The 18,018-nt window shown below is 41.0% G+C and overlaps 1 protein-coding gene across 2 annotated transcripts in view; it reads right to left on the bottom strand.

The window, feature by feature from the left end:
- AMMECR1 (AMMECR nuclear protein 1) overlaps window positions 1–18,018 on the bottom strand; it is a 120,033-nt gene that overhangs the window by 28,080 nt on the left and 73,935 nt on the right. The gene's annotated exons all lie outside the window — the stretch shown is intronic.

The following is an 18,018-nucleotide window of genomic DNA, read 5'->3' as shown; positions in this document are numbered from 1 at the left end:
CAGTCCTTTCAGCAGTTCCAAGAAAGTTCCACATCCATTTGCACTATTCAAGTGACTCTGAGGGCACAGATAAACCTCCAAGTGGCCTCAATGACTCTCAGAAAGAGTGCTAACGACCAGATGACTGCAAGGAATATAAATCCTTCCATCTTCCACCATTCAGACAGAACTGAGGAAGGTTCTTTGATGAGAAGCAAAATGTCTTCAAGGAAAAAGAAAGTCCTTTTGAAAAAGAACCTTTGGGACAAGGATGGCTTAACTTCAGCAAGGCTGCAACACCTTTCAAGTCTACCTACCTATGTCCTGTGGCATGCAGTGTATTTTGGTTGATATTGGCCTAGAGCAAAATGATTGACAGAAGAGTCAATCTCTAAGACTTTTTTAAAAAAAAATCACAATCAAATTTTGACTTTTAATGTCTCACAGTGAACTCTGAATATCTGCTTCAGTTCTTATTCCTTCCTCAAACTTAAGAAAGTGTGAGATGAATAAATGTTTTCTGCACATCAATTCTCTCTCGCCACTGGAAGCAAATGAAGATTTCCAACTGAACCAATTCCTTGTTTTAAAATATAGGAGGCAAAATGTATAATGTGATGGAACTGTCTATGACAGAAGATCCAATGAAGTGAAAATTACATTAATCAGATTCAAAATGACTGGAGAGGCTTGTTTTTCAGTAATTTTTTTATCTTGGATTTCTATAGAACTCCATGCATATTAATAGCGGCTGAATGAATTTTTGTTCATTCTAATTTTCTTTCTCCTTTCATATGTACGGTGCAACATAGACCAAGAGTCAATTTGTGGCATAATTGTTTTTTTTTTTAAATGTGAATAATTTTTACATCCTTACTCAAATTTTCAAAGTTCTACCAGAATTATCCACAGGAAAGAATATTTCCAAAATGTCCTTAGGAACCAAGTCTTGTTTCTTAGTGCTTTACAAACATTATTCTCTTTTTTCCTGCTCTTCTTTTATGTGTGACTACAAGGTAATATTTTTCAGATTGTGATGTCACCACATGAACCACTGAAATTCCTTCTAGCTACCGGTTACACACTGGCTTGCTAGTTTGCACGACTCTGCCAAAACAAAAGAGACACTGCACCCTACTTCTAAAAGAAGAGCAATTAAAGCAACGTTTTTAAAAGCGGTGATGCAAATATCCTTCCTTAAAATAAATGATTATTTGCCTGCTGGGAATCCCCAGTGAGTAAGTGCATAAAAGCACTCATGGTTTATGGAATGACAGGAAAAGGCCATGGGTACAAACAGAAATGGAAAGCTGGGGACGTTTTGCAGGCATTATTGCTGAAATTAAAAATTGTGGCCACTGCTGTGTCGCTGTGGTCGGCCTGCTGTCACATGACTGTCATTTCCAATGCTCCTGCAGCTTCCTATAAAGTCAGACAATGGGGAAGCCTGCAGGATGTCAGAAGTTATTTTGCACACCTGTGGTCATTCTACTTCTTTCTTAAGGTGCGGAACTCAGCTGGCAATGGACTTTGACTGTACAAAGTTACTGAGAAAAGTGACTTGTGACAATTTTTAATGCTTAGGGCCGTTGCAGCATCCCCATGGTCACATGATCAAAATTCAGACGCTTGGCAACTGACTCATATTTATGACCGTTGCAGTGTCCTGGAGTCACGTGCTCCCCTTTTGCAACCTTCTGACAAGCCAAAAACAAGCTTAACACTTAAAAAGATGTTACTAACTTAACAACTGCAGTGATTCACTTAATAACTGTGGCAAGAAAGATCGTAAGGTGGGACAAATTCATTTAACAAACGTCTTGCTTGGCAACAGAAATTTTGGGCTCAATTATAGTTGTAAGTCGAGGACTACCCATAGTGGAATAACATTTGATGGATGAGTGGAACAAATTCTTGGAATATTGTTTTGAAAAGAGAAAGTGGAGAGCGATAAGACTCTTGTGTACTCCTAAACTAAAGCCCCTTTTATTATCCTTTTGAGGGCTGGCAAAGACCACAGATCTCTTTCATTTCTGCTATAGCCTACTACATATTTATGCTGGGTAGAGAAGAAGAGATTCCATATTTTTTTCTCCAGCCAAGATGTTTGCATTTCTTTGTTGACTCTCATCCAAGAATTAAGCCCTCAGCTTTTCTAGATCAGTCAAGGTCAGCTAGATGCTCTTACCTCATGAGTCACAATAGATACATATTGATTATGCATAATCTTTTATCAAGGATCAGGAAAAAAAATCTGCTACAGGAAAAACTCAAAAGGATCTACTACAACAGGGAAATGCAAACCTGAATTAAGAAGTTGACAGCGCTCCCAAACCTATTGCAAAGCATTTTATCAGCAACTCCTTAAAAGCTACTCCATGCTCCCCAGGACAATCAAACTCTCACTTCTACAAAGTGTGAGTTTGTGGCTTCTGGACTGAAGTAATCCTTAGGAAAATTCTTCCTCCATCCTGTTTTTCTGTCATATTAGTTTTCCCTGAGGTGTTTCTGTGAAAAGCCAAACCAACTTAAATCTTGATAACGTCCTACCACCTTATCTTCAATTTTCCACCAAACCTGTTTTTGCCGTTTATAGTAGTTATTAAGACAGTTCCTAAAATACCTTTATATATCTGAGATGGGAGTCAAAAAAGCTACATACATCCATCCACTCATCCACCTATTCATTCATTCCTCCTCCTCCTCTTCTTCTAGATATTGTATGTATATGTATGTATGTATGTATGTATGTATGTATGTATGTATGTATGTATGTACATATGTATGTTCCAGCATAACTCTGGAGTGCTTCGAGCAATTTCAACAAACTTGGTTTGGTACTTACCCTCTGGAAACAAATACTGGTAAGATACCCGTGTCTGTGTGTGTGTGTGTGTGTGTGTGTGTGTGTGTTCCAGCATAACTCTGGAACGCGTAGATTAAGATTAAGATTTAAGATTAAGATTTAGTTTATTTGTATGCCGCCCTTCTCCGGGAGGGACTCAGGGCGGCGAACAACTCAAAAGGGGAAAGGGGATACAAACACAATACACGTAATTAAAATACATACAGAGTCATACAGCCATACAAGTCGAGAGGGGAGGGGAACTCATCAACCCCAGGCCTGCCGGCACAGCCAGGTTTTGACGGCTTTCCGGAAGGCCTGGAGAGAGGTGAGGGTCAGAATCTCCGCGGGGAGTTCATTCCAAAGGGCCGGAGCTGCTACAGAGAAGGTCCTCCCCCGGGTGGTAGCCAGATGGCATTGGCTGGTAGACGGAACCCGGAGGAGGCCGACCCTGTGCGATCTAACGGGTCTATGGGAGGTAATTGGCAGCAGGCGGTCTCTCAAGTACCCAGGTCCAATACCATGAAGGGCTTTATAAGTTACGACTAGCACTTTGAAGCGTATCCGGAGACCAATCGGTAGCCAGTGCAGCTCGCGGAGGATAGGTGTAACGTGGGTGTACCGAGGTGCACCCACAATCGCTCGCGCGGCTGCATTCTGGACAAGTTGCAGTCTCCGAATACTCTTCAAAGGCTGCCCCATGTAGAGCGTAGCCCGTTAAGGAGAGTGAGTGCGGAGTCCTGGAGCAACAATTGTTTGTGATGACATGGAAGGGAAAGCCTGGGCCGTTAAGGAGGCCGAGTCCGGCATCCTAGAGTGGCAATTGCTTGTGATGTCAGTTCCCTTGCAACTTCCTTTGGTAAGCCAGTCGTGACATTCGCACTCCAGTGGACCAATGGGGAAGCACCTGATGAATTTGGGGCAAAATGCCAGGATCGTAGACAGGGCGGAAAAGAGGAGCGTATGGGAGGGGGAAGAGAGAGGACAGGGATGATGGGCATGGGAGTAGGGGGAAGAAAGGCCCCTCTCAATGGCTCCCTGTCAGACAAATGTTTTGACGTCTATAAATACCCAGGCAATGCCAGATTATCAGCTAGTTTGAAATAAAGGAAAATGAAACAAATCAAGACAGCGAGAGCCTTAACATAATTTATCATTTGATAATAGGGACTAATGTTGAATGTCCTCATAGTCAGTAGTAAAGTTTCCAGAAATATGCATTCTGATTTTGTACGGGACAAAATGGACTTTCAGTAAGGCTGGTTAGGTTACCACAAACAACTTTAAATTTTTACAATACAATAAGTCTTTCTTAGAGGCTGGAAATACCCAAGTAGGCATCTGTATAGTGTGAACCATCCCAGCTTCTCATTTAAAAGAGAGAAGTCCCCTCAAAATAAGTGGGTCCTCCGTTTTGAAGACTGCTAAACTGAGCTGCCCAATTTGAAAACACAATTGGCTAAATAATAAAAGATCTGGAAACTGAAGATAAATGGAAACTAAATTAATCTTTCCTTCCCACGTTTTAATTTTCTGGTGGTAGTTATTTCAAAGCTTATGCAAAAGAGTACCCTTTGAAGAGTTGAATGAATAGCAGAATGACCTCAGTCATGAAAATAATATGCAAATGATTTGGCAAACCAGCAAGCATACATCCAGGTTCTTTGTTCAAGATAAGGTAACGGTAAAGGTTCCCCTCGCACATATGTACTAGTCGTTCCCGACTCTAGGGGGTGGTGCTCATCTTCGTTTCAACCACTTATTTGATGCATCCAACAACGTTGCATGGAGATCCTAATGGATCCTTACAAAACCTGCCTTCCATTGAGGACCTGTACACTGCACGACTCAAAAAGAGGGCTGTGAAAATATTTACAGACCCCTCGGATCCTGGACATAAGTTGTTTTGACTCCTACCCTCAAAAAGATGCTATAGAGCACTGCACACCAAGACAACTAGACACAAGAATAGTTTTTCCCGAATGCCATAACTCTGCTAAACAAATAATTCCCTCACCACTGTCAAACTATTCACTAAGGCTGCATTACTATTACTATTAGTCTTCTCATCGTTCCTATCACCCATCTCCTCCCACTTATGACTGCAGGACTATAACTTTGTTGCTTGTATCCTTACGATTTATATTGATATTGTTTCCTGACTGCTTATTTGTACCCTATGACTATCCTTAAGTGTTGTACCTTAGGATTCTTGACAAATGTATCTTATCTTTTTTATGTCTACTGAGAGCATCTGTACCAAAGCCAAATTCCTTCCGTGTCCAATCACACTTGTCCAATAAAGACTTCTGTTCTAAAACAGCTCCATGGCGATACATTTTTCTACCACTCATTCGGTAGCTTCTACAAATCCTTCTATTCCTCCCTTCCTGGCTTTTGCAAAAGCGGATTGGTCTGTCAAATATACTGGCCAGCACTTTTGATATCAGCAGCTAGAAACCTCCTTTCCCCCCACTAAATGGCATATTTTAAAGACTAGGGGTGACATAATTGCAGTCTTCCGCATTTGAGGGGCTGCCACAAAGAAGGGGGGGGGGGTCAACCTATTGTCCAAAGCACTTGAAGGCAGGTCAAGAAGCAAAGGGTGGAAAATAATCAAGGAGAGGAGCAACCTAAGGAGAAACCTCCTAACGGTGAGGACAATTAACCAGTATTTGAAGAGCTGCCACAAAGAAGGGTCAATTTATTTTCCAAAATGCCAGAAGGCAAGACAAGAAACAGTGGATTGAAGCTAATCAAGGAGCGAAGCAACCTAGAACTAAGGAGCAATTTCCTAACGGTGAGAACAATTTACAGGTGGCCAACAGAAGTTGTGGATGCTTCATCACTGGAGGTTTTTAAGAACAGACTCGATAGCCATTTATCTGAAATGATATAGGATCTCCTGCTTGAGCAGGGGCTTGGACTAGAAGACCTCCAAGGTCCCTTTCAACTCTTGTTGTTCTGTTATTTGAAATTCACTGGGAAACCTTGGGCCAGACCTCTGTCTACCTAAGTTCAGAGTGTTGCTGTAATAATGAAAATGTCAGCAAGTTCTCAAGAGCTCATTGGGTTCAAAATGGGAGTAGAAATGGAGTATATATAAAATTCCACAATCTAGCTTCTCTTTGTGTGCTAATAGTGTATGGCCCTGGATAAACATCTGGCTGATGGTGGCACTCATTGCGTCTTCATTTGGAATGTCTTTGGGTTGCAGTGCAGAACTTATTCTCTTGACAATTAGATGCCAGGAATAAAGGTAAAGGTTGCCCTTGCATATATGTGCTAGTCGTTTCCAACTCTAGGGGGCGGTGCTCATCTCCGTTTCAAAGCCGAAGAGCCAGCGCTGTCCAAAGACGTCTCCATGGTCATGTGGCCGGCATGACTCAACGCCGAAGGGGCATTGGAACGCTGTTACCTTCCCACCAAAGGTGGTCCCTATTTTTCTACTTGCATTTTTTTACGTGCTTTCAAACTGCTAGGTTGGCAGAAGCTGGGACAAGTAACTGGAGCTCACTCCATGGTGTGGTGCTAGGGATTCAAACCACTGAACCTTCTGATTGATAAGCTCAGCATCTTAGCCACTGAGCCACCGCATCCCTTAATGCAAGGAATATGGCTATAGAAAAATATAGGTAGTCTTTGGGTTACAGCCATTCATTTAGTGACCATTCAAAGTTACAAAGGTTTTGAAAAAAAGTGACTTATGACCATTTTTCGCATTTAGAACCATTGCAACATCCCCAGTCACATGATCAAAATTCAGATGCTTGGCAACTGACTCATAGTTATGACAACTGCAGTGTCCCAGGGTCACGTGATCACCTTTTGTGATGTTCAATGGGGAAGTCGGATTCAGTTAAAAAAGCGTGCTACTGATTGAACAACTGCAGAGATTTGCTTAACAGCTGTGGCAAGAAAAGTCATAAAATGAGGACCAAATTCACATTACAAGTGCCTCAATTAGCAACAGAAATTGTGGGCTCAACTGTGGTCGTATGTCGAGGACTCCCTGTATATGCAAGAGATGCTATACTCCTGTCAAGAGAAAGAATGGCAGCAAGGGGTGGGCTTCAAAAATTGCCGCAACGGGTTCGCTGACCCGTTGCTGGGTGGGCGTGGCCATGGTGGGTGTGTTCTAGTTGGCCTCCTGCACCACAGCGGGGGGGGGGGAGGTTTCACCCTCTCCAAGCTCTGGAGGCTTTCCTCGAGCCTCTGGGAGGGTAAAAACTGCTTCTCCCGGGCTCCAGAGGCTCTCCGAAGGCTGGAAACAGGCCTCTTTCTGGACTTCTGGATCCTAGGATAGGCCCATTTTCCCCCCTCCCCGAACCTCGGTGCGTGTCCTGCACTTACCTGGCATGATGAGCGGGCCACGTGGAGACTCCTGGAAGGGGCAGGATGGGCGTGGCCAGCCAGGGGTGGCATTTGGGGGTTCGCTGAACTGGATAGAAATCTAGCTAGAGGATTGCCCAAACCCGTGCGAATCCCCAGCAGCCCACCCCTGGAAATAACCCATTTCTTTCTACTTTTAAAATAAAGCCTACAGATTTATGTTGAGAGGAGCAGAATATCATTTCACTTTTGTGACTCAGTAACAGCCTAGTGAACAGCAGATATTTCCACCACACAGGCGTTTGTAAGATTAGAGTAAATTTATTTATAAATCACAATGAAACATTGGCGACAAGATGAGGGAGGTATTTGTTAATGATCCCTCAAATATGTTCTGAATATAAGAGAACTGAAGGCAATCAAGGCTGCACTTCAGAGCTTAATTTTAGATGTGTAGTTTTTTTTAAAAAGCAGCCTAAAACAACAATCATAAAACCTCCCCCAAGAAGCTAAAGATGGCATATCACAAAGGAGTTGTGTTGGCAATGCAAGGGAGTTTTACAAGTAACTAGTCTGATTAGCAGACTGAAGGGTAGGGATGGGATGCAGGTGGCATTGAGTTAGCGAAAGAATATCCATGATATCCAAGGGTAGAAGGTGAAGAACAATGGTTTGTTCATTTTGTGACAGGAATAAGAGGCCACTACTTTGGGCTTAAGAAACATCTCCTTGCCCTTTACATTTGAGAAAGTGTTGTGGCCCGCCAGTGGAGCTGGCAGCAGAGTCAGACAGTGAGGAGTTTGGGAGGAACATGAGCCAGTCCTAGAGGCTGGAGAAGGCTCGGACGAGGGCTCTGTGTCAGAGGCAGAGATAGGGCCAAGGCCGTCTGGCAGTCTTCAGCTACCTTCAGAGCTAGACAGCAGTGAGGGAGAGGAACAGCTGGAGCCTGTTCCCAGACTGCGCATGCACAGAGCTGCCAGAAGAAAAGAACAAATAGGAAATCAGGGTCGACTCGGGAGTAAAGCCACAGGTAGACGATGAATGGCCCCTCCCATAGGAAGTAAAAGAGGAGCAAAAAAGGAGGCTGTGTCAACCTTGAGCCAGTGAGATTTGAACTGCTAAATTGAAGGCAGCCAGCAGTCAGCAGTCGTAGCCTGCAGTACTGCATTCTAACCACTGCGCGACTGTGGCAAAACTCATTTAACAAATTTCTCACTTAGCAACATAAATGTTGGGCTCAATTGTCGTCATAGGTCGAGGAGTACCTGTGGTTGAATAAAGATTGGAGGGACCCGCCCGCTTGTTGTACTTTTAACTGCCAACCAGGGAATTTCCAACATTGCATATTTGGATGCAAAGGGTAGCTGTGATTCCCCGAGAGAACCAAGAATAGAAGTCATGGGGCTGAACTTCCCAGCTCTGTTTAGTCGGGGATGTTTTTAGATTGCTACTCCACACCCAGCGTCTTTTTATAACATGGGCTTTGAAAAATATGGCAGTGCTTGAAATAGTTACTGTATTTTTTGGATTATACGACGCACCTGACTATAAGACACACCTAAATTTATAAGGGGGGGGGGAAGGGTTTTGATCTCCATGTGCTGCCTTTTAAAGCCCTTTTGGGAGGCCTTTTTTCGGCCCTTTGCCAGCCTTTTTTCTACCCATTTTCAAGGGTCTTTGGCCCATTTTGAGGCTTTTTTCAACCCTGATTTTTAGGCTTTTTTTGATCATTTTTTTGGCTTTTTTCGGCCATTTTTACGGATTTTTAGGCTTGTTTTAAAGGCTTTTTTCAGGACATTTTAAAAGCTTTTTCGGGCCATTTTTGAGGCTTTCTTCAGATCATTTTTGAGGCTTTGGGGGCATTTTTGAGGCTTTTTTCAGGCTGTTTTTTCCAAAATAATGCCCCCCCAAAGCCTCAAAAATGCCCTCACAAAACCCCCTCAAAAACATCCCCCAAAAGCCTCAAAAACTGCCCAAAAAAGACTAAAAAATCGGCTGAAAAAAGGTCTGAAAACAGGCCGAAAAAAGGCCTGAAAACGGGGCATGCAGAGGCAAAAAAAGGCTGGCATGGGGGTGGGGCTTCAACAATATTTAGTATATAAGACGCACAGACATTTTCACCCACTTTTGGGAGACAAAAAGGTGCATCTTATAGTCTGAAAAATATGGTAATTGTGAGCAGTTGAAATCCTCTTCCCAACAGACACGTTAGAAACTGAATTTAAACACAAGTGCCAACTATATTGTGGTGTTCTACTTTTAGACACAAAGCAAAGGAAGGCACTTTGCCCCACTGCTGGGCCCATGCCATGTGTCACATCCTGAGTTTTGCTGCAGAGCCAAGAGCATGCAGATTCCCTGTACAGGTAGTCCTCGACGTACAAAAGTTCATTTAGTGACCGTTCAAAGTGACAATGGCACTGAAAAAGTGTTTTGTGATTGTTTTTTTCACATTTATAACCATTGCAGCATCCTGGTTCATATTTATGTCGGTTGCAGTGTCCTGGGGTCATGTGACCCCTTTTGCGATCTTCTGACGAGCAAAGTCAATGGAGAAGTCAGATTCACTCAAAAACCATGTTACTCACTTAATAACTGCAGTGATTCCCTTAATTATGGTGGCAGGAAAGATCGTAAAGCGGCACAAAATTCATTTAGCAAATATTTCTCTTAGCAACAGAAAATTTGGGTTCAATTGTGGTTGTAAGTCAAGGACAACCTATATAACGTACTGCATAACGAATAAGCAGGAATTTTGCAAATATAATCGTTCCAGTTTGGACAGAAGTTAAAGTCATGAAAAAGAGCATGGGGAAAACTTTTTGGAACGGATAATAAAATAACAGAGAAATAGAGGTTTCCTCTGGATAAAGATTACTAGTGGAGGGTTGGTGAAAGGAAGATAAATCCCTTGTCCTAAATCTGTTTTTAAAATGTCCTGGAAATTTTGGAGGCACTGACTCGTTTCCCGTGGGTTTATTAAAATCTATTTCATTTTTCCAGTGTTCCAGACAAGGAGTTGTGTTTGTTTTGAACATACTGCCATGGAATCCTGGCATTCATTTTAGTGGTAGAGAGGAAGGATAATAATAAATAAGGGCTACTAGACCTCGGCTGTGAAAATACAAACTATCACCAGATTGCAGCAGAGAGAGAGAAGAAACTCTTTGCTGCCCCCGACTGGTCCTCTGGGATTTTGCTCTCAAAGTCTGGTAATGCTAGTAAAAACAAAGAGAAGCAAGCTTTTCTAACAAGCTATGAAACAAGTTCTATGAAATTAATTATAAGTTTACTTTCTGGAAGTAAGCAGTGGATGTAGAAAGTCTATACACCCTGCCAGGTTTCTGAAATGTAAAAAAATTAGACCAATAAATCCCTCAGTATTTATTTCCACCTTTAACATAACATATAAGCTGTACAATGCAATTGGAAAAGAAACTGAAAATGTTTTTAGGTGGAAGGATGAGAAGAAACAAGAAAAATGTGAAATAAATGTATTTCATATTCTTTGCATGTCTCTAGCTAAGTTGACTAGATTCACAAAGATTATTTATATCAGAAGAACAGAGTTGGAAGGGACTGTGGAGGTCTTCTAGTCCAAATCACTGCTCAAACAGAAGATCCTATACCCGTGATGACCAACTGGTGGCATGCAGAGCCGTCTCTGCTGGCACATGCACCGTCGCCCCAGGTCAGATCTCTGTGGCGTTTCTTTCGTGAGCTTCTGCTTCCCTGCAAATGACGAAACAGAAGCTCACAAAAGAAAAGATCTTACCTCTTGTTGCACTGCCGGTGTTGGGATGCACCACCTCCCGTCGGCCAGCTGATCTTCGGGTCTCAGCTGCGCATGCGCGCGCATGCCCATGCATGCACACATTCACATACCTTTCAGTTTGGGCATGCGCGGGCACGTAGTTTAGGCACTCGGTGTCTAAAAGGTTTGCCATCACTGTCCTATACCATATCAAGGAAGTTCCTTGATTTCTATATATAGAGTCTTGAGTATATTTATCTCTCTAAATAAAAATTACTTGAGTGAAGAGAAAGTCCCTTTGGGTTAACTCATACAGGCATATTTATTCTAGTTCTGCATGGATATGTTTTCTCAAGGGGATTTAAGTATTGTTTTACCCAGAAGTTATTGAATGTTTGGCTTCAACATTTGAAACAAGAAAAGAATGGGAAAGGTCAATTTTCTTAAATTTGAAGATATCTGCCAACTTCGTTTCCTAATAATTCACTCAAATTTTCAAGGTTTATCATCTATGCTTCCAGTGGCAAATCAACTTTTTCTGCTCACTAACACATGTCATCATGAGAACAAATGGATCTCCTGTCCAACTGGGGGAATCAAATGGATCTATCTGTCGGCCAGAGAAGGTTAGTGCCAGATAAAGGATGGAGTTAATAACCGGGAGACCAACTGTGCTATTGGCAGATGGATCTAAACCCCTGTAATGCTACTGGCTGGCAGAGACTTGACTTACTTTGCTTAAGTGCCTCTTCCCCAAATGGAGATGTTGTAATGCAACGTGCAATGCACAGGATTGACAGGGAATGCATAAATCGGATTTATTTTGACATAATCATGAACGCTCCAAATAGAGAGAGGCTTTTGACTGGAGCCCAATTGAAAATTGTATTGAGTTTCCCATATGGAGGAAATACTCCAAATATTGATAACGGTAACTAAAATGTCAAAGGCTACCTATATAACAGTTTGTGAATTGTGGGTCTACTTCTCCATCGCTCTCCATTGTATTTAGAACACTGCTTCACACTGGATGGTTGAGTATTAATTTTGTGCTCTCTTTGTGGACTTAATATTTTGGAATACAACTATCTGGGTTTACTCTTATACCTATACATTCATAGACTCATGATTCATAAACTACTACGTACATGTGTAGCTAGCCTTTGAAATAGTTATTTGTCTGAAATGGTATAGTTTCCTACCTGGGGTTGGACTAGAAGACCTCCAAGGTCCCTCCCAACTCTGTTATTCTATATTAAGACAAAGGAGAGAAGGGAGAGAAAACAATGAAGATCTGTGGTGGAACAAACAAAAGAGTGATCTGGTCTGTGTCGTATACAGGTGGTCCCTGATTTACAACCACTATTTAGTGACTGTTTAAAGTTATCATGCCACTGAAAATGACCGTTGGCTTACCTGAACGGTCGTTCTCTGGGCGCTGTGGGAGAGCACCACCCCACTTGCAACCACTGCAGCACCCCCATGGTGACACGATCAAAATCCAGACGTTTGGTAACTGGTTCATATTTATGACGTTTGTGGTGTCCCGGAGTTATCTGATCCCCTTTTGCGACCTTCTGACAAGCAAAGTCAATGGGGAAGCCAGATTCACTTAACAACCGTGTTACTGACTTAACAACTGCAGTGATTCACTTAACGACAGTGGGAAGAAAGGTCATAAAACAGGCCAAAACTCACTTAACAAATCTCTCTCTTAGCAATGGAAATTTTGTGGGAATAAGTCAAGGACAACCTGTAGTAGAATAGGCAAAGTAGTGTATTAAGGTACAGACAAGATTCTTCTTTGTATGGGATGCAAGCAAAGCCTATATGAGAGGAGTATTGATAAATATAAACAAAATACATAGACATAAACAAGGGCAAAAACGTAAAGAATTGGAAGAGGAAATTAAAGGGAAAGAGCAGGAATTAATATTGAACCCAGGTGATACAAAGACTAAAGAAGCAATTTCCATATTAAAATCTCAATTTGATATGCTGATCTCTGACCAGGTAGCCACCAGTTTATTATATGCTAAACATAATACTTTCTGCAATGCAAATAAACCCGGTAGGTGGTTGGCTTATCAGATCAGGAAAAAAAGGAAAATTCGAAATGTATCCAAATTGTGTTACAGAGGGAAGGAAGTGTTTCAGCAGGAAGAGATCCAAAAGGGATTTCGAGAATTTTTTACAGAGTTGTATAAAGGGGACAAAATTAGGGACTTAGATATAAATAAATACTTAGATAAAGAGAAAATCCCCCTAGTTAGCGAAGAACATAGGTATAGGTTGAACCAACCAATAACCTCTGGGGAAATCCTGCAGGTAATCAAACAATTAAAGCTAGGGAAAGCACCAGGTACAGATGGTTTAACAGCCGTTTACTATAAAAACTTACAGTTAGAAATGGTAGAACATCTTAGAGAATTATTTAATAAAATTCAATCGGAAGGTAAAGTGCCCCCTTCATGGAAGACAGCGTTCATATCGTTGATACCCAAAGAAGACCAAGATCTTACTCAGCCGAAAAATTATAGACCTATTTCATTACTTAATGTAGATTATAAAATTTTTACCAAAATATTAGCAAATAGGTTAATGGTGGTTATCCAACAACTGATACATACTGACCAAACAGGTTTTATACAGGGCAGACAGATGAAGAGCAATGTCAGGTTAATTACTAATGCTTTAGAATACTTGGGAAAGAATAATCAAATCCCTGCCGCATTCATATTTTTGGACGCTGAGAAAGCCTTTGATCGAGTCAATTGGCAATTCTTGTTGAAGATACTGCAAAAAATGCAGATAGGAGATGGCTTTTTAAGGTCAATTGGTGCAATATATCAGCAGCAAAAAGCCCAAATTATAGTTAATGGAAGTTTAACAGATTCCTTTCAAATAGAAAAAGGTACAAGACAGGGTTGTCCTTTGTCCCCACTATTGTTTATTATAACTTTGGAAGTATTGCTGAATAAGATACGGGCCTTGGATGCTTTAAAAGGGATCAAGATCAGACAGCAAGAATACAGAGTCCGCGCTTTTGCGGACGACTTGGTTATAATATTGAAACAACCGCAGGAATCCAGTAAGGTTTTAATGAATACGATTAATCAATATGGTCAAGTCTCTAGATTTAAAATCAATTTAGGAAAAACCAAAATATTAGCAATGAATATGAATACCAAACAGAAGGAAGAATTGGGAGTGATGTTAGGATGTGAGGTTGTTAAAAAAGTCAAATATCTTGGAGTTAATATTTTAACTTCAAATGGGAAATTATACAAGCATAATTATGAACCACTCTGGCATAGTATACAAATGGAGATGAAAAGGTGGGAGAAACTGCATTTATCTTTGTTGGGAAGGATAGCGGCAGTGAAAATGAATATTTTACCAAAATTTTTATTTTTGTTTCAAATGTTACCAATACTCAAAAGAGATGTGAATCTTTTAGAATGGCAGAAGGGTATCAACAAATTTGTATGGGCAGGAAAGAAGCCGAGGGTTAAGATGAAAATAATGCAAGATGTACGTGAAAGAGGAGGATTGAAATTACCAAATTTAAAATTATATTATGATGCAGTGGCTTTATCTGCAATTAGTGATTGGATCCATTTAACCAATGACAGAATATTGAATATTGAGGGACATGATTTGGTATATGGTTGGCATGCTTACTTGTTATTTAACAAAAAACTGGATAAGAATTTCAAAAATCATATTTTAAGAAATGCCTTATTGCGGGTTTGGAAAAAATATCAACATAAACTAAATGACAAATTGCCCATGTGGGCAATTCCTAGACATGCAATTGAAAATATGAATATAGAACAAAAACACGATAGAACCACTTATAGACAACTCCTTATTACAGAAAGAGGGGTGTTGCAATTAAAATCCTTAGAGGTACTTAAAAAAGAGAAGGTAGTTCAAACGTGGTTTCAGTATGGCCATCTACAGGCCAGGTGGAAAATAGACCAAAAAATAGGTTTTGTAATAGCTGAGGATAACTTGTTTAAACAAATAAGAGATCAAAGTTTAATGCACATAAAGAGGATATATAATGTATTAGTACAGATGGACTCAGAAACCGAAATGGTTAAAGATTGTATGATAAAATGGGCTCAGAATATTGAAGAACCTATAATGCTGGACACATGGGAAAAAATATGGGTAAGAAATGTAAAATTTACACAAGCACAAAATTTGAGAGAAAATTTTTATAAGATGTTTTATAGATGGCACTTAGATCCCAAAAAGCTTGCTTCTATGTATTCAAATGTTCAGCCTAAATGTTGGAGATGTGGTTCTTTTGATGCTACGTATTTTCATATATGGTGGACATGTCGTAATGTTAAGGCATTTTGGATAAAAAATTGGTGGATCCTGCAAAATATCTTCAAAAAAAGGATAAAATTCACTCCCAAACTGTTTTTACTAGGTATATGTATTGACTTTGTAGCAGTAGAGATTAATTTGGTTCTGTACTTAATAACGGCAGCAAGACTCTTGGTGGCGCAATACTGGAAGAAGAAAGACCTGCCTACAATTCAAGAATGGACTTTGAAGGTTACAAACTTAGCCAAAATGGCAAAAATTTCAGCATATCTTAAAGAACATTCAAATGAGAGGTATAAACGAGACTGGAAAAAATGGATTGATTATATACAAAGCAAACACGGAACTAGGAAATTCCAGATAGCTTATGCTTAAAATTAGTAATAACTTAAATTGTTAAAAATTTGGGTAACAGCAAGAAGCTGAGTTCAATGTAGAGATATTTTAGGCTGTGATTGTCAAAAAGTTATACCATGTATGGGCTCTGGGAAGTCGGGGGGAGGGAAGGGAGGCGGGGATCTAGGGGGAGGGGGGGAGGGGGGAAATATAATATGTGTTAAATTTTAAAGCATGATTGCACTTGTATACTGTGGTTTTCTTAATGTTAGTGTCAAAACAGAACAAACCGAATATATTGGAAAGTAATAGAAGTATACCGAAGGGAGGAGCTGAATGAAAGAAGGAGGAGAGTAGAGAGGGTGAGAGAGAGGAGGAGGAGAAGGAAGGGAGGGAATGGATTAAGAGAGGGAGTGATAGGGTTAGGGTTAGATAGAGGGGGAGGGGAAGTAGGTGTAGAGGGGTATGAGAGAAGGAAGAATGAAAGTTGGAGGGGGATGAAAGAGGGTGTATGGTGGGCTAAGGCGGTATATTGGGTTTGTATTGTAGGGGGCATTTTCTATAAAAGTGAGGGCTGTGTTTATTACCCAATGTTATATGCCTCGGTTGCACAGTAAACATGTGATTGTATAGAATGAAATGGAAATAAAAAAGATTTGTACAGAGAAAAAGATTCTTCTTCACAACTATTTCCCCACCATTGGCCTTAGGGCATACCTATCAAATTCTATCATCAGGGGTGAAATGCTACCGGTTCTGACTGGTTTGCTAAAACCGGTAGCAAAAAATGCTAAGGTTCGCCCGAAGCGGTAGTAAAAAAAAGGTTTAAAAAGTGGGAAAAAAAGGTTCCCACGATTGCACGGCAGAGTTTATTGTAATGGAACCTTTATTTTCACTTTTTAAAGCATTTTTCCCTACCTATTTGATGGAACTGGTAGTAAAAAAATGCTTTAAAAAGTGGGGGGGGGGGGAGAATGGTTCCCAAGGTCGCGCGGCTCACAGCTGATCCCTGCAATTGTTGGAACCATTTACCTCACTTTTTAAAGCATTTTCCCCCTGCTGATTGGGGCAAATAGGTAGGGGAAAAATGCTTTAAAAAGTGTGTGTGTGTGTGTGAGGGAATGGTTCCAACGATTGCGCGGATCAGCTGTGAGCCGAGCGATCATCGGAACCATTTTAAACACTTTTTAAACCATTTTTTTCCACCTATTCACCTGAACCGGCAGGGAAAAAATGCTTTAAAAAGTGGAAAAAAGTTGGCCATGCCCATCCGGTCACATGACCCCCTCTCCCACCAAGCCACAACCACAGAACCAATGACACACACACAAAAAAAGATTTCACCACTGTTTATAACCCTTCTCCAAAACTCATCCACATGTACTACTTCTAGGATAACAAAATATCTGCTATGGGTGGTCCTGGACTTACAAAACCGGCTTTCTTTAGACATCATTCAAAGTTACAACAGCACTGAAAGAAGTGACTTATGACCGTTTTTCACACTTACGACCCTTGCAGCATCCCCGTGATCAAAATTCAGTCACCTGGCAACTGACTCATATTTATGACGGTTACAGTGTCCCTGGATCATGTGTTCACCTTTTGTGACCTTCTCACAAGCAAAGTCAATGGGGTAGAGTCAGATTCACTTAAAATTGAATTGATAGCTTAAGTACTGCCGTGATTCGCTTAACAACTAGGGCAAGGAGTTCATAAAATGGTGCAAAATGCATTTAACCAATATCTCGCTTAGAAGCAGAAATTTGGGGTTCAATTGTGGTCATAAGTTGAAGACTATCTGTACTCCAAAAGCAAGCATGGAAAACTTCAACCATGCAACCTTCTATAATCACAGAGCATGTACTCCAATTCAGTCTTTATGACTGCATTTGAATCCATTTAAATTTCATATTAAATTGCTGCCCAGGAGCTGCCAGCAGTAACTTCCACAGACAACGAAAAAAGGAATAAGACTTGTTTCTAAGGCTGTCCACAACTGTCATAAGGAAGGAGAGCACTGCATCCAGTTTTGGTCAAAGATGTTGAGACTCTAGAAAAAGTGCAGAGGAGAGCAACCAGGATGATTAGGGGAATGGAGACTAAAACATATGAAGAACGGTTGCAAGAACTAGGCATGGCTAGTCTAGTGAAGAGAAGGACCAGGAGAGACAGGATAGCAGTCTTCCAATATTTGAGGGGCTGCCACAGAGAGGAGGGGGTCAAGCTGTTTCTCAAAGCACCTGAAGGCCAGACAAACAATAATGGATGGAAAACTGACCAAGGAGAGATTCAACTTAGAAACAAGGAGGAACTTTCTGACAGTGAGAACATTCAACCCATGGAACAGAAGTTGCCTTTGGAAGTTCTCCAGCAAGGGTTCCACTTTTTACAGGGACCACAAGACTAACTTTTAATGTCCCTGGGT

This window comes from Thamnophis sirtalis, unplaced genomic scaffold (assembly GCF_051295495.1).
Source record: "Thamnophis sirtalis isolate CommonGarterSnake01/CBP01778 unplaced genomic scaffold, rThaSir2_p1.2 scaffold_13, whole genome shotgun sequence".
In the NCBI taxonomy this organism is placed as follows: Eukaryota; Metazoa; Chordata; class Lepidosauria; order Squamata; family Natricidae; genus Thamnophis; species Thamnophis sirtalis.
Note: the sequence above shows the minus strand (reverse complement) of the source record. Positions and strands in the feature narration are given on the sequence as shown.